The following is a 10,474-nucleotide window of genomic DNA, read 5'->3' as shown; positions in this document are numbered from 1 at the left end:
TACATGCCCTTGACTGAAATCGAACCTGGGACCCTTGAGTCCGTAGGCCGACACTCTATCCACTGAGCCAAACCAGTTAGGGCTCCATTGATTTTTAGAGAGAGTTGAAGGGAGAGGAAGAGACAGAGAGAGAAAAACATCAATGTGAGACACATCGATTGGTTGCCTCCTGCACCTGCCCAAACTGGGGACACATGTATCACAATCTTGATACATGCCCTTGACCAGAATCAAATCCATGAGCCCTTACTCTATGGGCTGACATTCTAAACGCTGAGCAAAACTGGCTAGAGTCAAGCAAGCTTATTTTGCATTCCATAACTTTTACTCTAAGCATGTTTTACAGGCTTTGAAAAAATACTGATAAGATACCTCCCTAGAATATCTGCTGGACTGTCTCAACCCCAAATCTCCCTCCCTTCCTTGTCACCTAGCAACAGTAGCCGTTATCCTTTAAAAGAGGAAGCCCCTTTTTGTTTCTTGCCCTTGTATTGATTAGCAATACACCGGCCCTTTCCCTTTGGGAAAAGTAAAATAAACTCCATATTTCTGCATCTATCTCTTCTCTTAGTTGTGAATTCTTTCACAGCCTGGGTCACCGACCAACAATGTCCTCATATCTCAATTTACAGAAAAATTACAATCCTTCCCAGGTCCAAGTTGCTGCTTTTGATTTTAAGTCTTCTTTTGCTTAACAAGGGCTGGACTGTTTTTTCTTATCACAGATTGCTCATACATTGACTTCTCAGTTAAATATGTGAAAACATCTGCTGTTTTAGGGAAGAAAAGGCCTGTTTCCTGAACTTCTTAAACTTGGCACAATTTCCATGAAAATAAGGTTGCAATGACAACTTATAATGAATTCTATGGCATTTGTAAAGCATAGCAAAGAAATACTTCCTTATGAATCAGAACTATGGTACCAATGGTACCATAGTTTCATTGTCATTCTTAATGGTAGGAGTATATTTAATTTACTTAAAACAGAGAAAACATAATACCACCAGCCACAGGATACTGACATTAGGAGCAGCTATAATAGAATTAGAAGGAAACAATAAGGTAACATTAATTTTGGTTGGGTGAGATATAGTGTTTTCTTAAGTAGGTCAAGTTCCCTTTCTTCTACGTGTTTAGAATATTGAAAGCAGAACTGACCATAGAGTAGAGCCTAAATCCAGAGAAGTGAGTATTTGATTTCCTGGGTCAGTGGATGGTGATAAACATGTACATAAATCAAGGACAGAACTGTCCTACTTAAGGAAAATTCAGTTTTCTAATATATTAATTGTACATATTAATTTAGAGCATTGAATTAACAAATCAATCTTTGAATGAGATCAGTTAAAAGTACTGTGTTGACCTACTGGAGCCCACATTTTAGAGAAGCAGTAATGGCAAAAGCAGAGAGCTGAACATGTGAAGGTAACAAGACACTCCAGAGTGGCTGAGGGTATCATACTAGCTTCATAGGAGTAGATAAGGGGAGCATGGTAAACCTAGGAAATGGCCTGGCAGTAGGCGTTGTGCTCCATTAATTGTAGTTACCTTCCTCCTCCTTTCCAAGGGTAGGAATGGGTCCGAATGCTTAGAGCCTTAAAACTGGGTATTTCAAGAACAGGAAGTTGTGAGAAGTGGTGGGTCAAGACCAAATAAGCAATGGTATCGGTGGTAGTGTAGAGGTGGTTAAATACCACAGGGTAAAATTAAGGTGGGATTTCTAAAGTTCATGAAAATAGTAACTAGCAAGCTTCCATGAAAGGAAAGGCAAAACAAAGCTTCTGTCAGCTACCATGGCCATAGTTTGGAAGAAGCTCATTGCAATTGAGGGAACAGGAAATAACATCAGCCACAGGAAGTGCTGTATGAGTTTGCTAGGACTGCTGTAACAAAGTACCACAGAATGGATGACTTAACCAACGAAAGTATATTTGCTCACAGTTCTGGAGCCTAGAAGTCTAAGATCAAGGTGTCAGCAGAGTTTTTCTTTTTCTGAAGGTTGTGAGGGAAGGCTCTGTTCCAGGACTCTCTTCTTGGCTTATAGATGGTCATCTCCCTATGTCTTCACATGGTCTTCCTTATGAATGTGTCTGTGTCCTTATGAATGTGATGGTCTCTTCTTATAAGGACACCAGCCATATTGTATTAACACCCACCCTAATGTCCTCATTTTAACTTAATAACTTCCATAAAGATCCTGTCTCCCAATATGGTCATATTATGAGAAAGTTAGGGTTAGGACGTCAACATATGGATTTTGGGGAAAGACACAATTCAGCTCATAACAAGTGCCTTGGTTTTAATAAACATCATCTCCTTCTCTAAGTGACTACTGTACTCTGAGCCAGATAAAACAGATGAACAAAATAGCTCTTGCTCTTAGAATGCTTACTATCTACTGAGGTAGGTGTTTGGGTATTCATTCTCCTTTGGCATCTAAGTAAAGGTTCCAAGAATTTAGAAATTGGAATAAGGCTAGGAAAATAAATGAAAAAATTTGGAGAGTGTGCTGACACAACCCAAGCAGAAGAAAAATTAGATGGGCAAAGGAAGATGCAAAATTATATTTGTCAGTGCAGAATGTAGACAACATCAGTGGTAGAATCATACAAGCCTAAGAAGTATTAATATGGAGATGTCTCAAATACAAATGTAACTATATATTTGCATTACTTTCAATGAAAATGAGCCTTTGTCTGACTTTGGTTGTTGCTAAACATTAGATACACTGCCTTGATGACAGCTTTTTATTTTTTAAACAAAACTGACAGGATACTAGTTTTTATCCATCTGTCTTATGTGAATTTAGTGGTATTTAGAACTAAATGATTTTTCCAGGATCTCACAATAGTAACATAATTTCACTCAAGAGGCAGGAATGAATAACCTCTGTAGTGTTCCACAAAACAAGGCCTAACTCAATACTTTCAAGCTATTTGCAATTATTTCTGTACAGAGAAAAAATATACTATGTTGGATGTAGTAATTGCTCAGTAAAATAGCTCATTGACTAATGAATTCTTACCTTTTATGGCCTTTGAAAAAACACAAACATATACTACTGGTGGGTTTCCAACATTATTAATAAAAGTCTAAAGGTCAGTACTTATAAAAGACCATTAGATTTAATTACTCAAACATGGGTTATGTTTTCAAATATGAATTATATCTGCATACTTAACACATGCTTTCACTTTCATATAGCAGTGCATTGGTGATTTATCACACACATTTATAAAATGGGTCTTTCAAATAAGGGCCACATACAATTGTGTTTACTGGTATGTCCCTTTGTTAAGATCTTGCAACAAAAGATCCAACAAACATAACAGACATTTAAAAGTTTTCACCTGACTCAATGATGCCTCGGACCCCTGCAGTGAGCTCACTGTGTACTTTGAGACTTGCCTCAAATAAATCAAAGTTATAGAGGAAAAGAATTGTTGTTCTCAGCATTCAGGTAAATTCTTCAGGAAAATTACACTGCATTCAGTTTGGGGTAGATTATTTTCATTGTGACTTATCTGTTGTCTGTTCGTATTTGCGGATGCTTGATCTCACTGCTTAGTTACTTCCCCAGATACTTTGTGGGCTGAGTTTTGAGATGTGAATTTACCTTAACATTGGCTTCAGAAGAAGTAGGACAACAGTGTCAAATCACTGTTGATTTTACATTATAAACATTCTGTTCACATGCTCCTAGTTAATAAAGAGCATTGAGCCCTTTTTAGTTCCTATGCATTGAGAACAGTTTCAATCAGGAGGTAACACAGTCTTTCTCAAGAGTGTGCTCTGTTTGAGAAGGGACATACCATGAAAGAAGACATCATAAAGTCACATGCAAATAAAAGCAGATGACTTGTAGGCATTCACCATGTAAACCTTGGTCAGGGAACTAGGAGGGAGGAGGGCTGGTTTGGTAGAGAAAGGAACTCTGGGTTCAGCTGACCCCTATGTATAGATTCTGTCTTAGCTTCCCTTTGCTCAGTTACTGAGGAAGTCATATATAATAGCAAATCCTTATATAGTACTGTGTGCCAAGCACTACTTTTATAAATACAGGCATATATGTGTATATATATACAATATACACCCCAATTTGATCCTCACAAAAGCTCAAAGAGATAAATTTTACAGATGAGGAAAGAGGCAGAGAGGTTAGGTAAATCGCCCAAGATTATACAACTATTGAGTATTAGAGCTGGAATTTGAACCCAAGCAGTGTCTCCTAAGAAATATTTTGCACACTCAGCCCTTGCGTACATACCCCATACACACACTTAGAAATATGCACATTGGGCTGGAAATGTGTCTCAGAATTCCAGCCCCAGCCCTGACCTTTATTCCCAGTTCATGCAGTTAGATGGGAGCTCTCTGTTAGTGTGTGTACTTCTCAATGAATTTTTTGTTTTGTTTTTTAAAAATTGTGCTCCACAGCCCTGGCTTAGTGGTTGAGCATTGATCTCTGAACCAGGAGGTCATGGTTTGATTCCTGGTCAAGGTACTGCAGGCTCAATCCTGCCTGGTCCCCAGTGGGGGGCATGCAGGAGAGAGAGAAACATCAACCAGCTGCCTCCTGCACACCTCCTACTGGAGATGTGCCCACAACCAAGGTACATGCCCTTGACCGGAATCGAACTTGAGACCTTTCAGTCCGCAGGACGACACTCTATCCACTGAGCTAAACAGATTAGGGCTTAAAATATATATTTTTAAAAATTGTGCTCCACATACTTCCCAGAAAACCCTGCTTACCTCCTTCCTGGACTGCCCTGTTATTAAACTCTTGTTGCTAAGTCTCCTTCCCTGTGGATGGCAGACATTCACTAAGTGAATGCTTTTTGTCTCCTGCCATTATCTTCTGGGTCAAATTAGCGGTGCCCTGCTGACCTACAAAAATCCAGCTATCTTCTCATCCCTCTCAGTTGGTGCTATATCCCAATAGTTATATCTGTTGTTTTTGGATGTAGATGACCTATGAAAGGTATGTGGTGACTTGTTTTATTTTTGTTTGTTTTTTGCAAGGTGTAATGCACGAAGTGGAGGGGACAATAGAGACAACAGCATCCACAACGATCAGCAGAGAAAGTCTGCATATTGTAAAGTGACTCACTTGGAATATTATTTTCATATCAAGAGCTGAACTCCTTTCTCATTTATTAAACACTACTTCATTTCGATCCATTGAGTAAAATAGTAATAGAGTAATAAAATATAACATTTCCACTTCTCTATCCTTAGCAATGGCTTTTAAATTTAATGGTTGGTTATATTCCAGCACCTTCTCTTAAATACCGGGAATGCAGCCTATCATAGTCCATATTACAGTGGTTAAGTCCTACCTTACTTATGGATATTGGTTATAAAATTGGCCTTATAAAATAGTTGACACTTTATGTCCCCACAGTCTTTTTATGCATGTTGGGGTGTGTGGTATTTCTAAATGAGCCACAGAAAATCAGAATGACTAATATGACACAGTTTTAAGACAAAGAAAGAAAAATAATCTGTAATGTCTTCTTCCAATAGTTCATTGAGAGCAGTGGCTCCTATGAGGAAGCATGCTAAAGTGGAGAATGGTGCTCAAAGCACCTAGTCTAGCTGTCATCCTTCCCATTATCTGGATGTTTGATTTAATGCAAGCCACTCAGTATCATTCAGCTATAGATAACTCATCTATAAAAGGTGGGTTTTGGCCCGACCAGTGTGGCTCAGCAGTTGAGCACTGACCTATGAACCAGGAGGTCAAGGTTTGATTCCTGGTCAGGACACATGCCCAGGTTTTGGGCTCCATCCCCAGTAGGGGGCATGCAGAGGCAGCTGATCAATGATTCTCTCTCGTTGATGTTTCTATCTCTCTCTCTCCCTTCCTCTCTGAAATCAATAAAAGAATATTTTTTTAAAAAAGGGTTTTGGAACAGTTCTCTCAAATAAATACTTGCTTCAGCTAAACTAGTAAAATTAAAATCTTATGTTGGCAAAGTTGTGTAGAAACAGATATATATTACTGATAGTGTAAAAATAGATTCACTTAGAATAATTTAGCACCTCTTGGCCTAGACATTGGATTCCTCACATTTAAGTTTATATTAAGAAAACTAATCCAAACTGATTAGTTTGGATTAGTTATCTCTCACTAAAATACTATTTAATAGCATGTTATTTATTTTAATACCATCTACAGAAAGAAAAAAAAAACTTAAATGCTCAGCGATAGAATAATAGTCAAATAAATTAGTGTCTCCACTAGATAAAATATTATGTCTCTACTAAAATGGTCAATGTGGAGCCTATTTTATTACAGGAGTCAGTAAATTATGATTAAGTTGGATCCAATCCATTTCACTGTATTTTTTTTTCTAAGTAAATTTTTGGAAGATAGCAATGCCATTTCTTTCTGTATTTTCCATGCCATTTTTGTGCTATAATAGCAGAGGTGAGTAGCTGTTATTAGAATAGGTAGCTAGTTAAGGAAGAGAGCAAATGGAATCGTGCATTATGCCTGATTCACTGGGAAGCTGAATCAGACATTAAGCTTGATTCACTAGGGAGCCACAGCATTCACAGGCTCCCCAGAGGACAGTCGCATCCTGCACCAAGGGGACTTAATTCCTGAAGTGGGCAAGAAGAATCATCTACTCATCATTAGCCAGTCATTAGTCAGTACTACTGAAGGAGGAATAAAAACAGTAAGGGGAATTCCTTTGCTGGACACATGTGCAATAGAAGCCAAAATGGCACAAGGGGAGATAAGCACATGCGCAGTAGAAACCAGTTGACACAGCAAAATTTGAGGCATGCACAGTAGGGACCAAAATGGTGACATAAAAGGGTGGGGTTAGCTTGGAAAACCTGGGGAAAACACTGGGTTGGATGGGGGAGGACCCAGCACAAGCCGCCAAGAGCCAGGAAAGAAATTGATTAGTTTGAAAGAAAGCCTGCTCTCTCCCAAGTCCAAGGTAATACAATCAAACCTTAACAAAGGCCATCAGGAGCACGTGTTAGTTCCTGTGTTTGGTCTTTTATGGGGGTGTTCTCTCTGTAGCAGCCATGTGGCTCCAAGTGCAGGTCCAAGCGGTGCCACGTGTGAGCCCGAGTGTAGGCTTGAGCAGAGACTATGCTGGACTACCAAAGCCCAGGGTGATAGCATTCCAGTTCTGGACTCTGAACCTCCTGATGGTCACTTATGCTCACTAGGCTCATGATTCACTCCATAGCAAGACAGAGTGAAGCCGTCTGGTCATGGATGAGGCACTGGGTACCTGGGGTCAGTTCTTTGTTTTGACTTCAATAAATCTTAGCACTACACTTCATCCTCTTTTTTTTTTAATATATTTTATTGATTTTTTACAGAGAGGAAGGGAGAGAGATAGAGAGTCAGAAACATCGATGAGAGAGAAACATCGATCAGCCGCCTCCTGCACATCCCCCACCGGGGATGTGCCTGCAACCCAGGTACATGTCCTTGACTGGAATTGAACCTGGGACCTTTTAGTCCGCAGGCCAACACTCTATCCATTGAGCCAAACCGGTTTCAGCAACACCTCATCCTCTTATGCGTGGGTCTTTAAAATGCTTTTCTTGCGACTCCGTGGAAGAACCCTCTTTCCAATGGCAATGCTGTGACAGAGACTGTATGGTCGCAAAGCTTAAAATATTTCTACAGGGACCTTTCAGAGAAAGACTTTGCAAACAGCTGACTTAGAAGATACTTATGAAAGGAAAGCAAAGCCCTAAATTGCATATTCAGTGGATTATAATTGTAGAATTTATTTTGTATGCTCAAACTGAAAAAAAAAGTAAGACAACATGCAAATAAATGGAACAGACATTGATATGGCTGGATTATAGATGTGAAATAACATGATTTATTTTCCCAAATTCTTTTGATGTTCCTGTTTCGAATTATTAAACCAACATTTTAAAACTTGAATGTGTCCTTCTAGGCCAGGGTACTGTGGCAAAAGGAATGTCAATATGCTGGTCTGGGGCAAGTGCACAGAGAATGGCTATTACTGTTTAAGGACTGGCAGCCTAGTACTGTTAGCCAGTGCCAGTGATAATGATGCCACATATTATTCATATGGGATACCCTACCATAGAAAGTGTTGCTTATCTGCTTTCAATGGACAGTTTTTCCCTGCTACATCCTTAGACTATAAGCAATTAAAGGGTTGAGTAGAGTACTGATGACAGGAGTAGCCTGCTCTGTTATTCTGTTATTCTGACAGCCCAGCAGCACTGGAAGTAGCAGATAATTTATTTGACTTATACTCCATTGGCACTTAAAAAAGTGATACTTGCTCTTGAAACCTCTCAAGGCTTTAGCCAGTCTACAAATTAGAGAAACTAAACTAATAGGGGGTCTGTTAATACTTAAAGGGAATAGATCAAAACCAAGTCAACATAGTAGTTGCCCCCAGTGATATGAACAAGGCTCTTTATTTTAACCTCAGTATAATGTTGTGCTTTCTAGCCAAGAGGAGGATGCTAGAGTTGTAAGGTTCCAAATTGAAGAGAGACCTTCGCCAAATTAGTCAATTCCTAGACCTTACTTTCCCAACCAGAAAATGAGGCCTGCATCAGATGAGTGCTTCTCAACTATGGCTATAGTAGAATCATTTGGCAGTCAGAATTATGGGCCAGAGGGGGGGAGTGGAGGAGGAAGGCGGAATTAAGGCACCTTATAATAATATATTCTTTAAAATCCACTTGGATGCTTCTGATATGCATCCAGGATAAATCATTGGGCTAAATGATCTCTAAATTTCTTTGTAATTGTTTTGTAAATCTGTATATCTGTATATACCACAAATGTATATACACATGTTGTGGGGGTATCTGTTTTATTTAGTCATCAAATGGTGATTACAAGATATGAAAATAAATTATTATTTGAAATGTATAGCTGCCATTTCTTGAACTCCTGAATATGCCAGGTACTTGCTAAAACCTCTTATTTTTTAAAGTTAAAATTGTTTGAAAATCAAAACCACAATGAGATATCACCTCATACTTATTAGAATGTTCATTATTAAAAAGACAAGCAATAGCAAATACTGTGTGATTTCACTTATATGTGGAATCTAAAAACATTGAACTCATAGAAACAGAGTAGAATGGTGGTTGCTGGGGAATGGGACAAATTGTGAGATGCTGGTGAAAGGTTAAAAAAATAATGTAAAATTTTTCAAGTTTAATCCTCCTAACAAAACTCTAAAGTTGTTATCATTGTGATCATTCCAATTGAAGCTGAAGAAACTAATGTTTATCAGGGATTAACTATTTTTCCCAAGATCATATGGTTAGTAAAATGCAAAACTGGAAATATAACAGTTTTGTTTAAGTCCAAGGCCTTTCCCTATACTGTACTTTTTTAATATGTTTATTACTATTGATTTTAGACCGAGAAGGAGAGATAGAAACATCAAAATTGATTGGCTGCTGGGGATGGAGCCAGCAACCCAGGCATGTGCCCTGACCTGGAATTGAACTGATGACCTCTTGGTACAAGTGTTGTAGACAGTTACACAGACATGAGCAGAGCAAGGACGATGGTCCAGGTTTGCTGTGTTTTTAAAAAATCTGTATTGTTGAGATTATTACAGATGTCCCTCTTCCCCCCCACCATACACACAGTTCACCTCCATATATTTCCCACCCTACCCCAGGCCCTTGCCACCCTATTGTCTATGTCCATAGGTAATGCATATATGCATATAAGATCTTTGTCTAATCTCTTCCTGCCCTGCCACAACCCCTTCCCTCTGATTCTATTCCATTCACCAGTTTATACTGTTCAAATTTTTTATTCATTTGGTTTTTAGATTCAATTGTTAAAAGATATGTATTTGTTGCCACTTTGCTGTTCATATTTTTTATCGTTTTCTTCTTCATCTTGCTCTTCTTAAAGAATACCCTTCAGCATTTCATGTAATACTGGTTTGGTGGTGATGAACTCCTTTAGCTTTTTCTTATCTGTGAAGCTCTTTATCTAACCTTCAATTCAAAATGATAACTTTGCTGTTAATCTTGGTTGTAGGTCCTTGTTTTTTTATCACTTTGAATATTTCTTGCCACTCTCTTCTGGCCTGCAAAGTTTCTGTTGAGAAATCAGCTGACAGTCGTATGGGCACTCCCTTGTAGGTAACTAACTGCTTTTCTCTTGCTGCTTTAAAGATTCTCTCTTTGTCTTTTGCCCTTGGTATTTTAATTATGATGTGTAGAGGCTCCTTACACTATCTTCATATTTTTAGATCCCTTTTCTTTTTCTCTTCTAGGTGGGTGTTTTTTGCTTTCTCATATTTCAAATCATTGATTTGATTCTCGGAATCATCTACTTTACTATTGAATCTCTGTATATTATTCTTTATTTCAGTCAGCGTATGCTTAATTTCTGACTGGACCTTTTTAATTTTTTTAGCATGCTCACTGGGATCCTTAAAAGTCTCACTGAGTCCCTTGGAGGATTCTA

This window comes from Myotis davidii, unplaced genomic scaffold (assembly GCF_000327345.1).
Source record: "Myotis davidii unplaced genomic scaffold, ASM32734v1 scaffold951, whole genome shotgun sequence".
Classification (NCBI taxonomy): Eukaryota; Metazoa; Chordata; class Mammalia; order Chiroptera; family Vespertilionidae; genus Myotis; species Myotis davidii.
This window is presented reverse-complemented; position numbering follows the sequence as displayed.